Below are 15,992 nucleotides of genomic sequence, written 5' to 3' on the forward strand. Positions count from 1 at the left end.
TGATGTCAAGTAGGGGGCCACAAAATATCATCTCGTGGGCCACGAGTTTGAGACCCCTGCGCTAGAGTATTTGCATAGGCGATCTGATTGGCTGACGCCTGCATTGGCATTTGAAAAGTTTAAAATGTTACGTCAGTGACGCAACACAAAGGAAACCCACAATTCAGTTCGGCAACGTATGATGTCACCATAGACTGTAAAAAAAGATGGAAGACACTCCTTCACTATCTTCCATTGGAGAAAAGTGAAGCCGCCAATGTCCGAATATGGCGCTGAGATCTTACGCTGATTTGGGATCTGCGTCTGCGCAGTAGTAGTATCAAAACCCCGCCCACACTCCCGCAGTTTCTGTTAGTACAGTTTACCGCAGAACAACTCATGTCGGTGTGAAATAAACAGTTATGGAAGTGTAGAAATTAAAGCTAAAGCTCAAATCTCCTCTCGAAAATCCCGAAAAAAGTCAGTTGGTGCTCGGACTCAGAGAAGCTGTCAATCATGACGTCATATCCCCGTTTATAGCATCAAATAACTAACTAAAACCAGCATTATTTTAAAAAACGAACACTTGAACTTACATCAGCATGATAAAAACTATCTACAATGACAGAAGCCATCTCTGGAAAAAATTAATTTGAAGTGTAATTAGATTTTTTAGTTTTTCTCGCGTCCCATTAGAATACATGGATGGGGGCGGGGTTTATGAGCTATACTGGGACCATCCACCTGGGGGCGATCAAGGTGTTTTGGCTTCACTTTTCAGGACTCGTGTACGGCACGCTTGGATGTCACCCATTCAAAGTAAATGAAAAGCTTTAACATCAGGTGTGAATGCACCATTAGTTTTCCATTTGGGACAGGGCCTTAGTGGAATGAAGGGATTTTGCAGAGCAACAGTGAACGTGACAGCACCATAATTCAGTGATAGAATTTCATTTCTTCTTAATTTTTGTCTCTATCACAAGACAAGTGATGCTACAACCTTGCTTTGTCCTGTTGTATCAATGACAATACAACATCTTGATTTGACAGATCATCATCCAACAAAGACGACTCCTTCATGGAAATGTTAAGGTATTTTGACTGAAGTGGCAAGTTTTTGCATTACCTAAATTACCAAGTTTCCAAGCAAGGGCACCCGCATGATTCTCATCTCCTCCACTTCAATGAACTGCGTCTTGTGTTTTCAAAAGCAAAACAAGCGTTCTGTGTGAACTGACCTATAAATGCTAAATCTACCACAGCCACTGCTTTCACAGGCAGATGGACTATCATTGCTAAATCACCAAAGGTTATTACATTCTCATCAAATCTCTGGAAAAGCAACCATGGCAAAGGGAAAAGTCACCCTCAGTTTAAAAATGTGTATTGCTATACATGATTACTGACATCCTTCCTCTTATCGCAGGTCGCTTCCTCTCATATACCTGCCCCTCCTACCGTTTGAAGTCATCCCCTCCTCCAGCCAGTAAGGATGAGCTTCATGCTTCCCCCAAGCACAATCGCACTCACTTGGAGCCTGTCCCAGCCCGGCACCGGAATGATCCAAGTCTTAGGGGAAATAAGACGACAGTTCATAGCAGCAACAACTGAAGTCATCATTCAGGCATCCATCAAAATATACCAACAATGGCACCCTTTGTCTCTGTTTAGACAATATTTGGTTAGGATTTTAAGCAACTTGGTTAAAAAATATGAGAATACATTTATGTGGATTTATGGTTTTAGAGAATGTGAGCTGTCAAGGGTTTAGGCAAAAGTTTGGGGCCTTTGCAGTTGAGTATTTCAGCTGTTGTTAACTACAGAAGCCCTATAGGTCATCCATTATCTTTTTTTTCTGATTTGTTTTGTCATGATCTTGACTTAATTTTCTTGTGATTACTAAATAACAAATGTTGCGTTCTCGTTCCTGACTTGACTTGTCGACATAAGATTGTTCATTTGACCTTATCTATTGTTTTTTTCTTGTTCTGAAGATCACAAAACTATCATGTACTGCAGCATCATGCATGAGTGAAATGGTTTTTACTTGCCAATTAAAGCCACAATATGTAATTTTTCGCCGATAGAGGACGCTTATTCAAAACAAAGGCATAGCTTTTTTGTTTTTTCTGAGCTTTTATTAAGCTGCAGTCACCACTTCTTCTGCTTTTGTGTATGTGAGGTAACGCAGAGCTGTTTTATCATATTAGATACATTTGAGTGTGTTGAAAGTTATGTTATAATGCTACTCTGTGCGTTTGCGTGGCGGCATTCACACTGCAGTGAGCTTGATGGATATTAGTCATGGTAAAACATGGTACTCACAGTAAATCAAGAAAACCAGATTTAAACAATAAGACTAACTGTGTTGAGCTGTATAACAATGATTAGTTTTCTGTCCATGAATGTATCCAAACAGTTGCTCACCTGTCTAATAAAACACATAATATATTAAAGTAGCTTTGGTGTTTCCATGGTTACTACAAAATAAAACCAGAAATCGAGGGTAACGCGGGTGTGATGTCATTGATAGGCGACGCACAGACACGGTCTGTGTCCTGGTTAAAATTACTTATTTCTCTGGATTTAAACATTCTTGGAAACATTTGGGATAATGCAAGTACACAAGTCAACAACTTATACAACTGTTCTAGTGTTTTTTGGATATTTGAATAACAAAATCTTACATATTGTGCCTATGATTTGTGAGAAATAGCAAGTGGCGCACATTTTTTTTTCCCTTCTCAAGATTGCCAGAAAGCAACTTTATGTAAAGACCACAAGAAAACAATTTGGGAACACTTACTGCAAGACCTCTTTGGGCTTCCGTAGTTTTGGCCAAAATTATCAATGTTATTGGCACTGTTTGAATAGGAATAAATTGGAAGTATTATTTTCTTATTAGGTTTTAAAAAGGTGCTGCCCTTTTACAGAATTGTATAATATTTTCACATTTTCCATAAATTCAAGACTACAGCATTAGTGTGAATGCAAATTATAAAAAAAAAAACCACACACTTAGCAATATAAATGTATAATACCCCATCTATATTGAACATTCACATTCATATAGAATTTTACTTATGCCAATAACAGCCAAGTGTAAAGTTTGGTGGAGGGGGGATTATGGTGTGGGGTTGTTTTTCAGGGGTTGGGCTTGGTCCCTTTAGTTCCAGTGAAAGGAACTCTTAATGCTTCAGCACACCAAGACATTTTGGACAATTTCATGCTCCCAACTTTGTGGGAATGACACAATTTGTCGGTCCATAAAGACATGGATGAGCGAGTTTGGTGTGGAGGAACTTGACTGGCCTGCACAGAGTCCTGACCTCAACCTGATAGAACACCTTTGGGATGAATTAGAGCGGAGACTGAGAGCCAGGCCTTCTCGTCCAACTTCAGTGCCTGACCTCACAAATGTGCTTCTAGAAGAATGGTCAAAAATTCCCATAAACACACTCCTAAACCTTGTGGAAAGCCTTCCCAGAAGAGTTGAAGCGGTTATTTCTGCAAAGGGTGGGCCAACTCCATATTAAACCCTACGGATTAAGAATGGGATGACATTAAAGTTCATGTGCATGTAAAGACAGACGTCCCAAAACTTTTTGGCAATATGCTGTATTTTGAAGATAATTTGATGGACCCCATTGACTTCTATAGTATGAGGAAAAAAATACTATGGGAGTCAATGGGTCCCATCAATTGTTGAAGCAGAAGAGAAACTTGAGGGTGAGTATGATGACAGAACTATCCCTTTAAAGCTTCCCAGTGTTCAGAGTCGATGCATTGCAACTGATTACGGCTTTCAATAGAAATATTAGGAAAGTGATGTGATTATAATGAAACGGATCAAACTTTTGTCCTGTTGCTCAAGCTTCAAACATTGGCCGATTCCATGTCAGATCTGGTTAAGTCTGCTGTTTTTCATCTCCCGGCCACCTTTTCAAGCCGTAGAGTTGGAATTAATTTTGTCAGGACGTGTCCTGCTGCGTCTGGCTAAATCCTGCCCTGGGAGAGACGTGCTGAGTCTGTCTCCGGGGAAACAACCACTAATGGATACTTTCAACCTCTTCACTTTCTGCAGTTTCTTCTGTGAAGAGAAAACAAAAGAAACATGGCCTATTTAGTCTCAACTGACACTTCTTTCAAAGGCCACATCATTGACTTCTCAGAATTGGTTGTGTTTCTTTCACTTTTACTTCTCTCTTTACAGGAAGGAGCAATTGTCAGCAGATTACCGAATGAGCCCTGGTACTGCAGTGCCCTGTACCTCACCTTACAGTAAAAAAGTAAGATGCCAACATTGAACTAATCATATTTCCTGTGATTTCACCCACTGATATCGTTGTTTATTTGCACTTATGAGTCACTAATATAAATATGCAAATCAGGTAACTGCAACATATGCGCTTAACGTAATACTACACTCTAAAAAATGCTGAGTTAAAAATAACCCAAGTTGGGTTGCAATTGGGTTGTTTTAACCCAGCGGTTGGGTTAAATGTTTGCTTAAAACAACCAATTGCTGGGTTAGTCCATTTTCAACCCAACTTGGGTTATTTTTAACTCAGCATTTTTTAGAGTGTAGTGTTGCAGTTGTTTATTGTGCTAGGCGAATAGCGCTGACTTTTGTGTGTAAGGCACAATCATTAATAAGCCTGCAGAGAAACTTAAATATTTAATTTAAATGTAATGATGCAATTCTATTTCAGTTCATTTAGTGCTTGCTTAAGATTAATTGAAGGTGGTTATCGAATAGGGATAGAGAATGCAGAGTTACGTCACAATGTTTTCCCTCCGCGTTGCATTTCGGGAAGGCGCCGCCATATTGGCAGGATACGCTATCCGTTGTCATGGTTACTTAGACAGTGAGATCGAGAAACCAGCTTGAGATTTGCTTGCATTTATGCGATACGGTAGACTGGGTAAACCCAGCCTGATCTGCCGGCGATTTGATTTCGCCCTGCAGCTCAGTCTGGAAACCTGTGCATTAATTTCTACTGCGTCTGTTACACTTTTGCGGGAACCAATCACAGACTGGCTTACCCACCTGGTGCGCTATTGGTGGGTTTAACACGATGACGGATAGAGAAGCGATGGGTCGTTGCCCGTTGATCACGCCTCTTGTGGTCTGATTGGTTGAAGGACTATCCAATTGCGTACAGAGTCATTTAATTTATGCTCGTTTATCACGCCTCTTGTGCAGTAGAAAATACAGAGCAGACTCCCCAGACCAATGTTCAATATTAAATTGAGCTTGGTCTGGTGATAGCCAGGCAAGCAATATGGCACAGTTTCGTGGAAAGAAATTGAGAAAGAGGAAGCGAAAGGAACGGTGCTCTATCGAGAGAGACTAAATAACCCACACCATAACCGCCAAACAGCGTTGTTTAGAGAAATTGCTTGACATCAACAACATCGACCCGTACGTCCTGCAACTACACAATGGACGAAAAACCCAGAAGCGCTACCACCTCACACACACCCTGACAAATCAGTGCCTACACAATGCAAGAGTTCAGAAGCTTTAAAGGGTTAGTTCACCCAAAAAGAAAATTCTGTCATTATTGACTGACCCTCATGTCGTTCGACACCCGTAAGACCTCCGTTCATCTTCGGAACAGAAATGAAGATATTTTAGTTGAAATCCGATGGCTCTGAAAGGCCTCCATTGGCACAATGCACTTTACACTCTCAAGACCCATAAAAGGTACAAAAGACGTCATTACAAAGTCCATCTCACTACAGTGGTTCTACAATAACTTTATAAAGCGACGTGAATAGTTTTTGTGCGCAAAAAAAACTAAAGAACAACTTATATAGTGATGACCGATTTCAAAACACAGCATCATGAAGCTTCGAAGTCGAATCATGATTCGGATCGCGTGTCAAACCGCCAAACTGCTGAAATCACGTGACTTTGGCGATCCAAACCGCTGAATCGACTCACTGATTCATAACGCTTTGAAGCTTCATGATGCCTTGTTTTGAAATCGGTCATCACTATATAAGTCGTTATTTAGGGGGGGGTTTGCGCACAAAAACTATTCTCGTCGCTTCATAGAGTTATTGTAGAACCACTGTAGTGAGATGGACTTTGTAACGACGTCTTTAGTACCAATGGAGGCCTTTCTGAGCCATCGGATTTCAACTAAAATATCTTCATTTGTGTTCCGAAGATGAACGGAGGTCGAACGACATGAGGGTAAGTAATTAATGAGAGAATTTTCATTTTTGGGTGAACTAACCCTTTAAGTCATTAGAGGTCATACCATGACCTGTTACAAAACAAAAGTACATGCATTTCATCTAGAAGCTCCCATCACCAAACATACTAACCAGTCTATGACCCAGCAGTACCAGTCTAATCATACAGGGTTTCCTAAAGACCAATCAATCATTAAGACTGATCGGTCAGGCAACCCAGTGACTAATCAATGCTAAGAATATGTTGTTCTGTACATCCCTTTTAGTGAATAAGACGTTGTTAAGTGAATTCACCCCTCTGTATCCCATAAGGCTCAGGGGCGATTGCCATTATAAACGTCTCATACTCACATACTCCAAGACAAAAGAGCTTGTATATGAACACAACAGAACAAGTTTCATACCGCTTAGCACACACCACAGATTACTTCTGAGTGAAAAAGCGTAAATCCATGCAGTACTGTATTGTATGCCAGTCACAGTGTTAAGGCTTTGCATTTCTATTCTGTCCGAACAATAGCTAGCCACATACACCACAATCTCTGAAGCAGACAATGTGGTCTGTGTCTGCCAGAGTTTGTATGACACGGCGGGCAGCCCCACACAAAGACGGCATACAGCGGAGACACACGCCCGAGAACAGGACTGTAAATGCACTTGGGCCGCCATCAAACATGTCAGAATGCGAACACTTTCTCTACATAAGTCATGCATTTTAGCGTAAAGTGACATGCGTCACAGTTTGAACTGTCCAACAACAATGCTAATTGACCCCAGCCCTTATGCACACAAAGTCAAGATTCAAGATTCAAGATTCAAGAGTTTTATTTGTCACATACACAGTTATATACACAATATACAACTGGCAGTGAAATGTAAACAGGTCCGCTCCATGGACAGTGCAAATAACAGTTACAAGAAATTAAATAGAAATAGAATAAAATTAGAATAAAAAGTATTAACATAAGTAGAATTATAAATAAATCAAGTTAAGATAAAAATAGGAAATAAGATAAAAATAAAAATATAAAAAATATGTGGATATGATAAGTGAGATAAACTGTAGACTTAAAAATAAGTGGTTAACATAAAATATATAATATGTATATATAAAGAAGTATAATGTGCAAGGTTTATTACAGGTTGTTACGCAGTAACAATAGGGACGTAAAGTGCAGTGCAATTGCAGTATGTGGATGTTAATGTTAAAAGACTGGATGTTTATGTGTGTGCGGGGGTGAAGTGAGTCACGTGACTGAGTTCAGGAGTCTGATGGCCTGGGGGAAGAAACTCCTCCTGAGTCTTTCAGTCTTTGCCATCAGGCTACGGAAGCGTTTACCAGATGGCAGCAGGGTGAAGTGAGAGTTTGCAGGGTGATTAATGTCTCTGATGATTTTAGTAGCTCTACCTCTGCAGCGTTTGGTGTAGATGTCCTGCAGAGACGGGAGAGCTGAGCCTGAGATGCGCTCGGATAAGCGCACCACTCTTTGCAGGGCTTTGCAGTCGTGACTGGTGCTGTTCCCGTACCACGCTGTGATGCACTGAGTCAGGACACTTTCTATCGCCCCTCGATAGAAAGTTTTCAGGATGGCTGGTGAAACCCTGAATTTCCTCAGCTGGCGCAGGTGGTACAGTCTTTGCCTGGTGGTACAGTCTTTGCCTGGCAATGTCCTCATGTTAAGGTCAGATGGACACGTGTGGGGTGTGTAAATGACAAAAGAAAAGAGGCAAGACTACAGAAAGTGCTTTTAATGCCATTACCATGGAACTCTGAATTATTTTGCATTTGTTTTACATCTCATCAGCTCAAACAAAAGACAATGGATGTGTGGTAACAGTAAAGGTCTGCACCAAGCATCCGAACGCCTAGCAATCACAGTACTGTAAACTCCTAAGGTATGTAGAAACTAAACGTATTTCAAAACTTGAATGCATGAGAGTGTGTATGGCTTTTCGCCAATTTCATCTTCAGTCGCTGCCAATAAACGCTGTTACACAAGACTACCAACAATATCCTATGCGCAAGTGGTAATGCAATGTCTGTTATTTTTATTTCAGTTTTAGTTATTTTAATACATCAATATAAAGTAGATGAGTAATGTTTGATGTTTGACGTTGGCTTGAAAAGGCCAGGCCAGAAAGTTTGACAAAGTTTTAAAAGCTTGAAGTTTGAAAGTTTGAAGACGTTTAAATTAGTTTAGTTTTAGTTTTGAAGACAATAAAGTCTATCACAAAACCAGATTAGCATGTTGCTAGCATGATGTTACATGTTATTAGCATGATTTAACATGTTTTTAACATGATTTAGCATGTTCGCAAACATGTTGCTTGATTTAATACATTGTCAGCATGTTGTTAGCATGATTTTACATGTTGTTAACACGATTTAACATGTTCGCTAACATGTTGCTTGATTTAATACATTGTCAGCATGTTGTTAAATAAAGCATGTTGTTACATGATTTTACATGTTGCTAACATTTTTTACATGAATTAGTATGCTGCTAGCATTAAAAAACATGTTGCTAGCATGATTTAACATGTTATTAGCATGATTTAGCACATTGCTTGCATGATTTAACATATTGTCAACATGATTTAGCATGTTTGCTAACATGTTGCTTGATTTAATACATTTGCCAGCATGTTTTTAGCATGATTTAACATGTTATACACCAGCTCGGCTGATGAGGCTTGAAGATCTTCCTTGGGGGCGGAGCGAAGGCCCAGCATAACCCATGGAAGGCAGTCAACCCAGTTGTTGTCCGTAAGGCTAGCCCTGAGCGCAGCCTTCATGTCCCGATGAAACCGCTCGCAAAGTCCGTTACTCTGCCGGTTGTAGGCTGTGGTACGGTGGAGCTTCACCCCCAGAACCTTGGCGACCGCCGTCCAAAGCTCTGATGTGAACTGCGGACCCCGGTCCGAAGAGAGGTCGGACGGTGTGCCGAAACGGGCCACCCAAGCCATAATGAATGCCCGGGCTACTTCAGCTGATGTAATGGAGGACAGGGGAACCACCTCTGGCCACCTACTTGTCCTGTCCACCATAGTGAGGAGGTAAGTATAACCACGGGAGGGGGGAAGTGGGCCCACCAGGTCCACATTCACATGATCAAAACGTCTCTCTGGCACTTTGAAGGGTGCCAAAGGTGCCTTGGTATGACGAGTCACCTTTGCGCGCTGGCACGCCACACAGGCAGCAGCCCAGGCCCTAACGTCCCTCCGCAGGCCTGGCCAGACGAACTTGGCCCCCACCAGCTTGGTAGCTTGGTAAAAATCTTTCGCCTCCAGCCAGCAGGTACCATGGGGCGCGGTTGGCCAGTGGAGACATCGCAGAGGAGTGTAGCGTTGGCCGTGTCAAACGTCACATCCTTCATGAGCAGTGGGGCCGTCCTGTAGGCTTGTACCTCCGGGTCCGCAGACTGATTCTCAGCCATGGCTGCGTAATCGAGACCCAAGTGGACGGATCCAGTGCCTGCCCGGGAAAGGCAGTCAGCGACTAAATTATCTTTGCCGGCCACATGCTGAATGTCAGTGGTGTACTCGGAGATGGCAGAGATTGCGCTGCTGTCGACCAGACCATGGCTCTGAAGACTTGGCCATGGCGAACGTCAGCGGCTTGTGGTCAACGAAAGCCGTGAACCGCCGGCCCTCCAACAGAAAACGGAAATGACGGGTAGCGAGGAAAAGACCCAGGAGCTCCCTGTCAAAGGTGCTGTACTTCCTCTCATTGTCACGGAGCTTCCTGCTGAAAAGGCCAGCGGCTGCCAGGCTCCTCCTACCCACTGTTCACACACAGCTCCCACGGCATAATCAGAGGCGTCCGTGGTAAGAGCAACTGGGGCGGTCGGAGACGGGTGCGCCAGCAGAGCAGCGTTGGCCAGCGCGGTTTTGGCAGCCTCCAGGGCCCCATTCATCTCCGGGGACCAATCCAACACCTCCGCCGGTTTTCCACCCTGCAAGGCGTTGTACAAGGGTCGCATGAGTTGGGCCGCATGGGGGAGGAAACGGTTGTGGAAGTTTACCATGCCCAGAAACTCCTGCAGGGACTTCACGGTGCGTGGGAGTGGAAAACTGGCTAAGGCATCCACCTTGGCAGGGAGGGGGACAGCCCCCTGCGGGGTGACGTGGTGGCCGAGGAAAGTGATGGACGACCGGCCAAACTCGCACTTGGCCGGGTTAATGATGAGACCATGCTCACTGAGCCGGCCAAACTTTGGTCACCATGTGTAGGGGGGAAGCCCACGGGCTGTTGGAGCATCGCACAATGCCGAGGTGCTCCATGGTGGCGAACTCCTCCCTGGCGATCGTGAGCTTGGCAGAGTCGAGGCGCCGTGCATGTGCATAGACTGGGGGGCCCACTGTGGTAATGTAGTGCTCTACGCCATGCTTAGCCACCGCCGATGAGAACGTGGCCGTGGTGATGTCAGGGAACTCAGCCAGTAGGCGGTGATACCGGTCTCCAGTGGCAAGCGTGTTTGACAGACAAAGTGCCCCCGCCCCTCCAAGCGTGCAGGGGTATGAAGCAAAAGAAAGGGCGTCCATCAAGCGGCAGTTTGATGGTGGCAACTTGATGGTGGCAGCGTAGATCACGCCGATGTGGAGTGTTATAAGTGAGGAGACGGGAGACAGAGATGCGTCGAGTCAGCTTTACTCTCCACTTCAATAATTCACAAAACTGTACAGCGAGATGTAAACAACAGTCACACAACATTAACCCGGAAGCGCTTAACTAGAAACCCCGCTCCCTTAAAGGTACAGTCTCTGGGTGAATGTCTCTCTCAGTTTACTTATGGGTCACCACAATAGTACGGTTCAAAAACACTATAGTATTTACTAGAGTCATTTTACTATAATGTACTATAGTATTTTTTCACGTGGGGTAACATGTTGCTAGCATGATTTAACGCGTTGTTAGCATGATTTAGCACATTGCTAGCATGATTTAACGTGTTGTTAACATGATTTAGCATGTTTGCTAGCATGATGCTTGATTTAATACATTGCCAGCGTGTTGTTAGCATGATTTAACGTGTTGCTAACATTTTTTACATGAATTAGTATGTTGCTAGCATGAAGTAACATGTTGCTAGCATGGTTTAACGTGTTGCTAACATCTTTAAAAATAATTGTCAACATGCTTTTAGCTTTCACTTTCAAAACTGAATGTAAAAAAAAAATCAAAAGCGTCTCTTTTTTGGGGGGTTGGGGGGGTTATTACAGCTTAGACAACATATACTTACATGTTTATCACTTTTAGCAGTGGTTTATGAAACTTCAAAGGGTTTCCTGTAAAATGACACCAACATTTTGAATTTAGAGACCACTGTATGTGTGTATGGGAAGCTTTTCAATTTGGGTAGACCAAATCCAGGCGGAAATCCCCCAAAATGGGCCCAGAGCTAAAGAGGCTAAAGTGAAATTGGACCTTGTTTTTGTTGATTATTTGGTTTTAGAACACTCTTGGTTAATGTTAGAATATATAAAACTCAAGGGGTAATTGATGCTGTGCTTAAATATTCTTTTCACCCAGAGTAACGGCCCTTCGAGTAACATTTTCACTGTAAGAGTCATTGTCTCCATCAGTCCCTGGCATTCTGCTCATGGCTAGTTCTGCCCACTCCTCAGCAGTGGGAGGTACACAAGAGGAACTGTTTGTACCGCTAACAAGGGGAGGTAAAGGGACATAAGGGGACTCATTGCAGCTGCCACAGGTCACCTTTCACATTCACCTCCACTATTCAACTGCCAGCACGCTCCAGGTGGACTATTCAATGCCTCTTTGCAAGCTGTGGCCTAATATGTTAGAGCAAACCACATTAGAATGAATTGAAACAGTTGCACTTATGCTGTAAAACTTTGTGCAGTGTGCATTATATAAAAACGTAGGTTTACCCGTAGCTGGTTTAAGACGTTTGGTCAAGCTGGTCTTGTCTTCCAGCTAGAGAAGTGATCAAACCAGCCTGCTAAACCAGCTATATGACCAGTCCAGCTAAGACCCATTTTAGCATTTGTTTAGCGTGGATGATTTAGAGGCAAATGACTGTGGTGATCTGCAAGAACATGGTGTAAAAGCTTATCATTTCCTCAAGAGATTGTGAGTGAACCACCAAAACAATGGGGTTTGGTTTGCTAGCCAATTCCTTACCACAACCTAACTATATTGTTTACTGGTTAGCAGGAAAATGCTAAGCATGCTAAATAGCCTTTTCTAAATATGTGCAAAACAAGTATGTAATATCCTAGAAAGATTTGTTAAGCTATATGAGCCATGATTTAAAGGTGAACTATGTAAGATATTTGCAGTAAAATATCCAGAAACCACTAGGCCAGTGTTATATATTTTGTTCAGTTGAGTACTTAGAATATCCCAAATGTTTCCAACTATTTGTAAATCGTGAGAAATTGCTATTTTAACCAAGGAACCGGGACGTGTGAGCTATGCGTTTGAGGGATTGCTATTGCTATTTAGGTGGATATTTAAATATTTTTAATTGTTTTCTTCAAAGAAAACGGCTATACATTTGAAATGCTAAAAGGACATTTTGTTAACTTTGAAGAGATGACCTCAAAGCTACCAGACACTAAAGATATCACATAAATAATTGACTGACCACTCCAACTCCATGATCGACTCTCTCGATTCATATGGAAAAACCTTATTGGTAATATCGCTTATAGCTTTTTGTGATCTTGGTAGTTATTTTCCTCAGTTGTTCTGCAGTAGGTGTCAATATTATGGGTACAATGGGGCTAAAAGGCACCTTTAATTTCATTCTCCTCTAAACCACTAGATGGCACACAAACTTGCCTCGGCACTTTTCAAAACATCCGCTTTTCAAGATGCTCGAGGAAATGTGTCTTTGACAAGAGGGTAATCGAGCACCCGGAAAGCGTACCTTCCATAGGGGCAGCCATTGCTAACCAAGCCATCACCTGCTGTTAGCATCCCATTGACTCCCATTCATTTTGGCGTCACTTTGACAGCGAATAACTTTACATCTGAGGCGTTTACAGACTGCATTTGACCACGACAATGTATAAAAGGTTCCATTACCATGTATCTTACACTATCGCCCCGTAGAAGCCGTTTTTGTAAAAATATGCTAACGATTGCGTCATAACCATGCGACTCTGTCGCGCAGTAGAGAAATTACCGTATAGACCCGTAGAGACAGGAGGAGATGCTTGCAGGCAATCTTTTACTGTCTATGAGGCAATTTATTAAAATAAATAAATACTATGCAAAATGACTAATTAATCAGAATACTTGCCAAAAGTTGCTCCTGCTCACGCTCTCCATTTCTGCAAGATTCTGTGATTCAGATTTCACTTTGCACAACTGCTAGAAGACTTACAACTGTCAGACAGGTTGCTCACGTCACATCTACGTCGTCAAGCTCAGTCTGAGGCTGCGCAGTACATCAGCCATCAGGAAGTGAGGGCTTCTATGGCCCTGTCCCAAATGGCACCCTAAACCCTCACGGTCTTCCTTTGAGTCCGCACTTTCACAATGTAATGCCGCTTTGACTCTCGGGAAGAAGTCCGCTGCGTAACCCGCACCAGTGCAAGGCACATCGAGGGCGCATATCGACCTCAAAGAGGGCGCTCGCGAGCTCCCTTCTGAGACCTAAAATGACAAATGGGACACCTTGCGGTCTCGTGGACTTAACGGACAACGGCCATTGTAAGTCTACAAGACCGAAAGTGCACATGAAGTGTGCCGTTTGGGACAGGGCCTAATTGACTTCCCTTTTCTGCGTTGAAGTCTATGGGGTCACTGTGTCCATTTCTTTTACTGTCTATGGTCTTTGACGCAATCGCGGGCAGCAGCGCAAAGCTGATTATGTGCTAATTTGAGCTAATTTTTGATGTTTTTGAAAATGTTGTAGATTTAAGTAGCAAATAAGAATCACTACAATTATTGAATAGGGGAGCGCGGGGCACAACCTAACGCGGGGTTAGTTGTAACACGCATGTTTTAATGCCAGAATGACGAAACTTAGTGTATTTACTAGTTGCCATATCAACAATATTTAGAGAAAAAATTGCAGCAAAATAAAAAAATCTCTGGAAGATATCACTGAACATGTATTTAACCATAGCAAAAGTAAATTTCTTACTTAAGTTTAGTTTTCATCTCTGTTTTTTGTGTTTATTTAAAATAAGACAAATCCGATATTATTTTAATCTTATATCTGTTATTTAACAGTTGAGATGTTCTTTAATGCTGATCTAACAGCAGAAGACATGACTGGTTAAATCCCAGTTGTGCAGATGAGGTGTGTGTTAACACTGCGTTACAATGAGCCCCTATTAGAACTACTCTATTATATTCTATACTTTTATGAATTCTTTTGAGAAACCATGAGAAAAGGGTGAATAATGTCTGAGAGTTGATGTTCAGAAATGATTAATTATTATTATGTTTTGAACTATGCTGTATAGCTGTATTTAGTGATGTGTTTGTAGTCAAACTCAAAAATGCTTATATTTTTAATGATAAAAAAAATGCCATTATTTTATTTTAAAAAGTTAATAATTGTATTTTGTCGACAAACTATTTGAATTTGTCTTGGATTTTTTATATTTTTTTATATCAGGGAATATTTTAAGCTGTCATTTGGTCATTTTGCAATGTACTCCACCTATGGGGCATGTTGTCACATTTCACTTCCATTCTTTCGGGGTAAATCAAGAAAAAAGTATACACTGTATTAATGAAACAAAACCACATAATTGTACTAGACATGTGTGCAATTAATGTGAGAAAAAATAAATACTCTGAACCCCAAGTGGATTTACACAAACTGAGAAAGTAAAAAAACGTTAGGTTGTGCCCCGCTCTCCCCTATATTTTGATACAACAGTTTTGTTCAAGGAAATGTAAACAACTGTTTTTCAATAACGGAAGAATATCTAAAAGTATGGTATTCGGGGTAAAATGAGCCACTATGTTGGGGCTAAAGGCACAATAATTAACATGATAATAAACAGCCGGCTGACTTTAACATTTGATGACATGCCATGGTTAGATTCAGATCATTAGGTACATATCATATATTAACTTGGGTTTCCACCTTAGAGATAATCACCATATTTATAAAATGATCATATAATAAAATAGAATTTATTGTTACGACTGTTAATCTATATTAAATTATTCTAATTATACTATATTACAAGGGATCTCCTTTAATGATTGTACTTTTTTAAATAATTGTTTCTAAAAAAATAAAAATATTAACATATTTTAATTACCGCATATTCATTGAACAAAAATGAATTCTTTTATTTGTCAAAATAAACAGAAAATAGTACAAACTTTGCTAAAGTGATTGTTTTGAACAAGTATTAACTTCGACATTATAAAAACCTATTATTTTAGCTAAAGAATTTGTATCAATACTGTGTGTCTTTTGCCCCATGCTGGTTTTTACCCCGTGTGTGGGGTAAAAGGCCCTCCTTTTAAACAAAATAAACCACTTTTATGATTTATTTTCACACAAAGTCTGTTGCTCCATAAATATTCAATACAAACATATATATTTTTTCAGCAATATGGGAGTAATGAAAAGCACATTTTTATAAAAGGGTGCCCCATTGTACCCTAACCCTATTAATATTATTAATGTACCGGTAGTCTTTGTTAGATATAATTTTTTTTTTGATGTCTGATAATGATGCAGTTAAGTCATTAGCCTGAAGATATTTGGGTGAGCGAGTAGTTGCCTTTCTTTACGTCCTGATATGTCTACGTCCGGATCGATTCACATGCAAAATCCAAATGGCACGATAACTGCATC

Source organism: Gobio gobio (assembly GCF_949357685.1).
Source record: "Gobio gobio genome assembly, chromosome: 19".
NCBI classification, from domain to species: Eukaryota; Metazoa; Chordata; class Actinopteri; order Cypriniformes; family Gobionidae; genus Gobio; species Gobio gobio.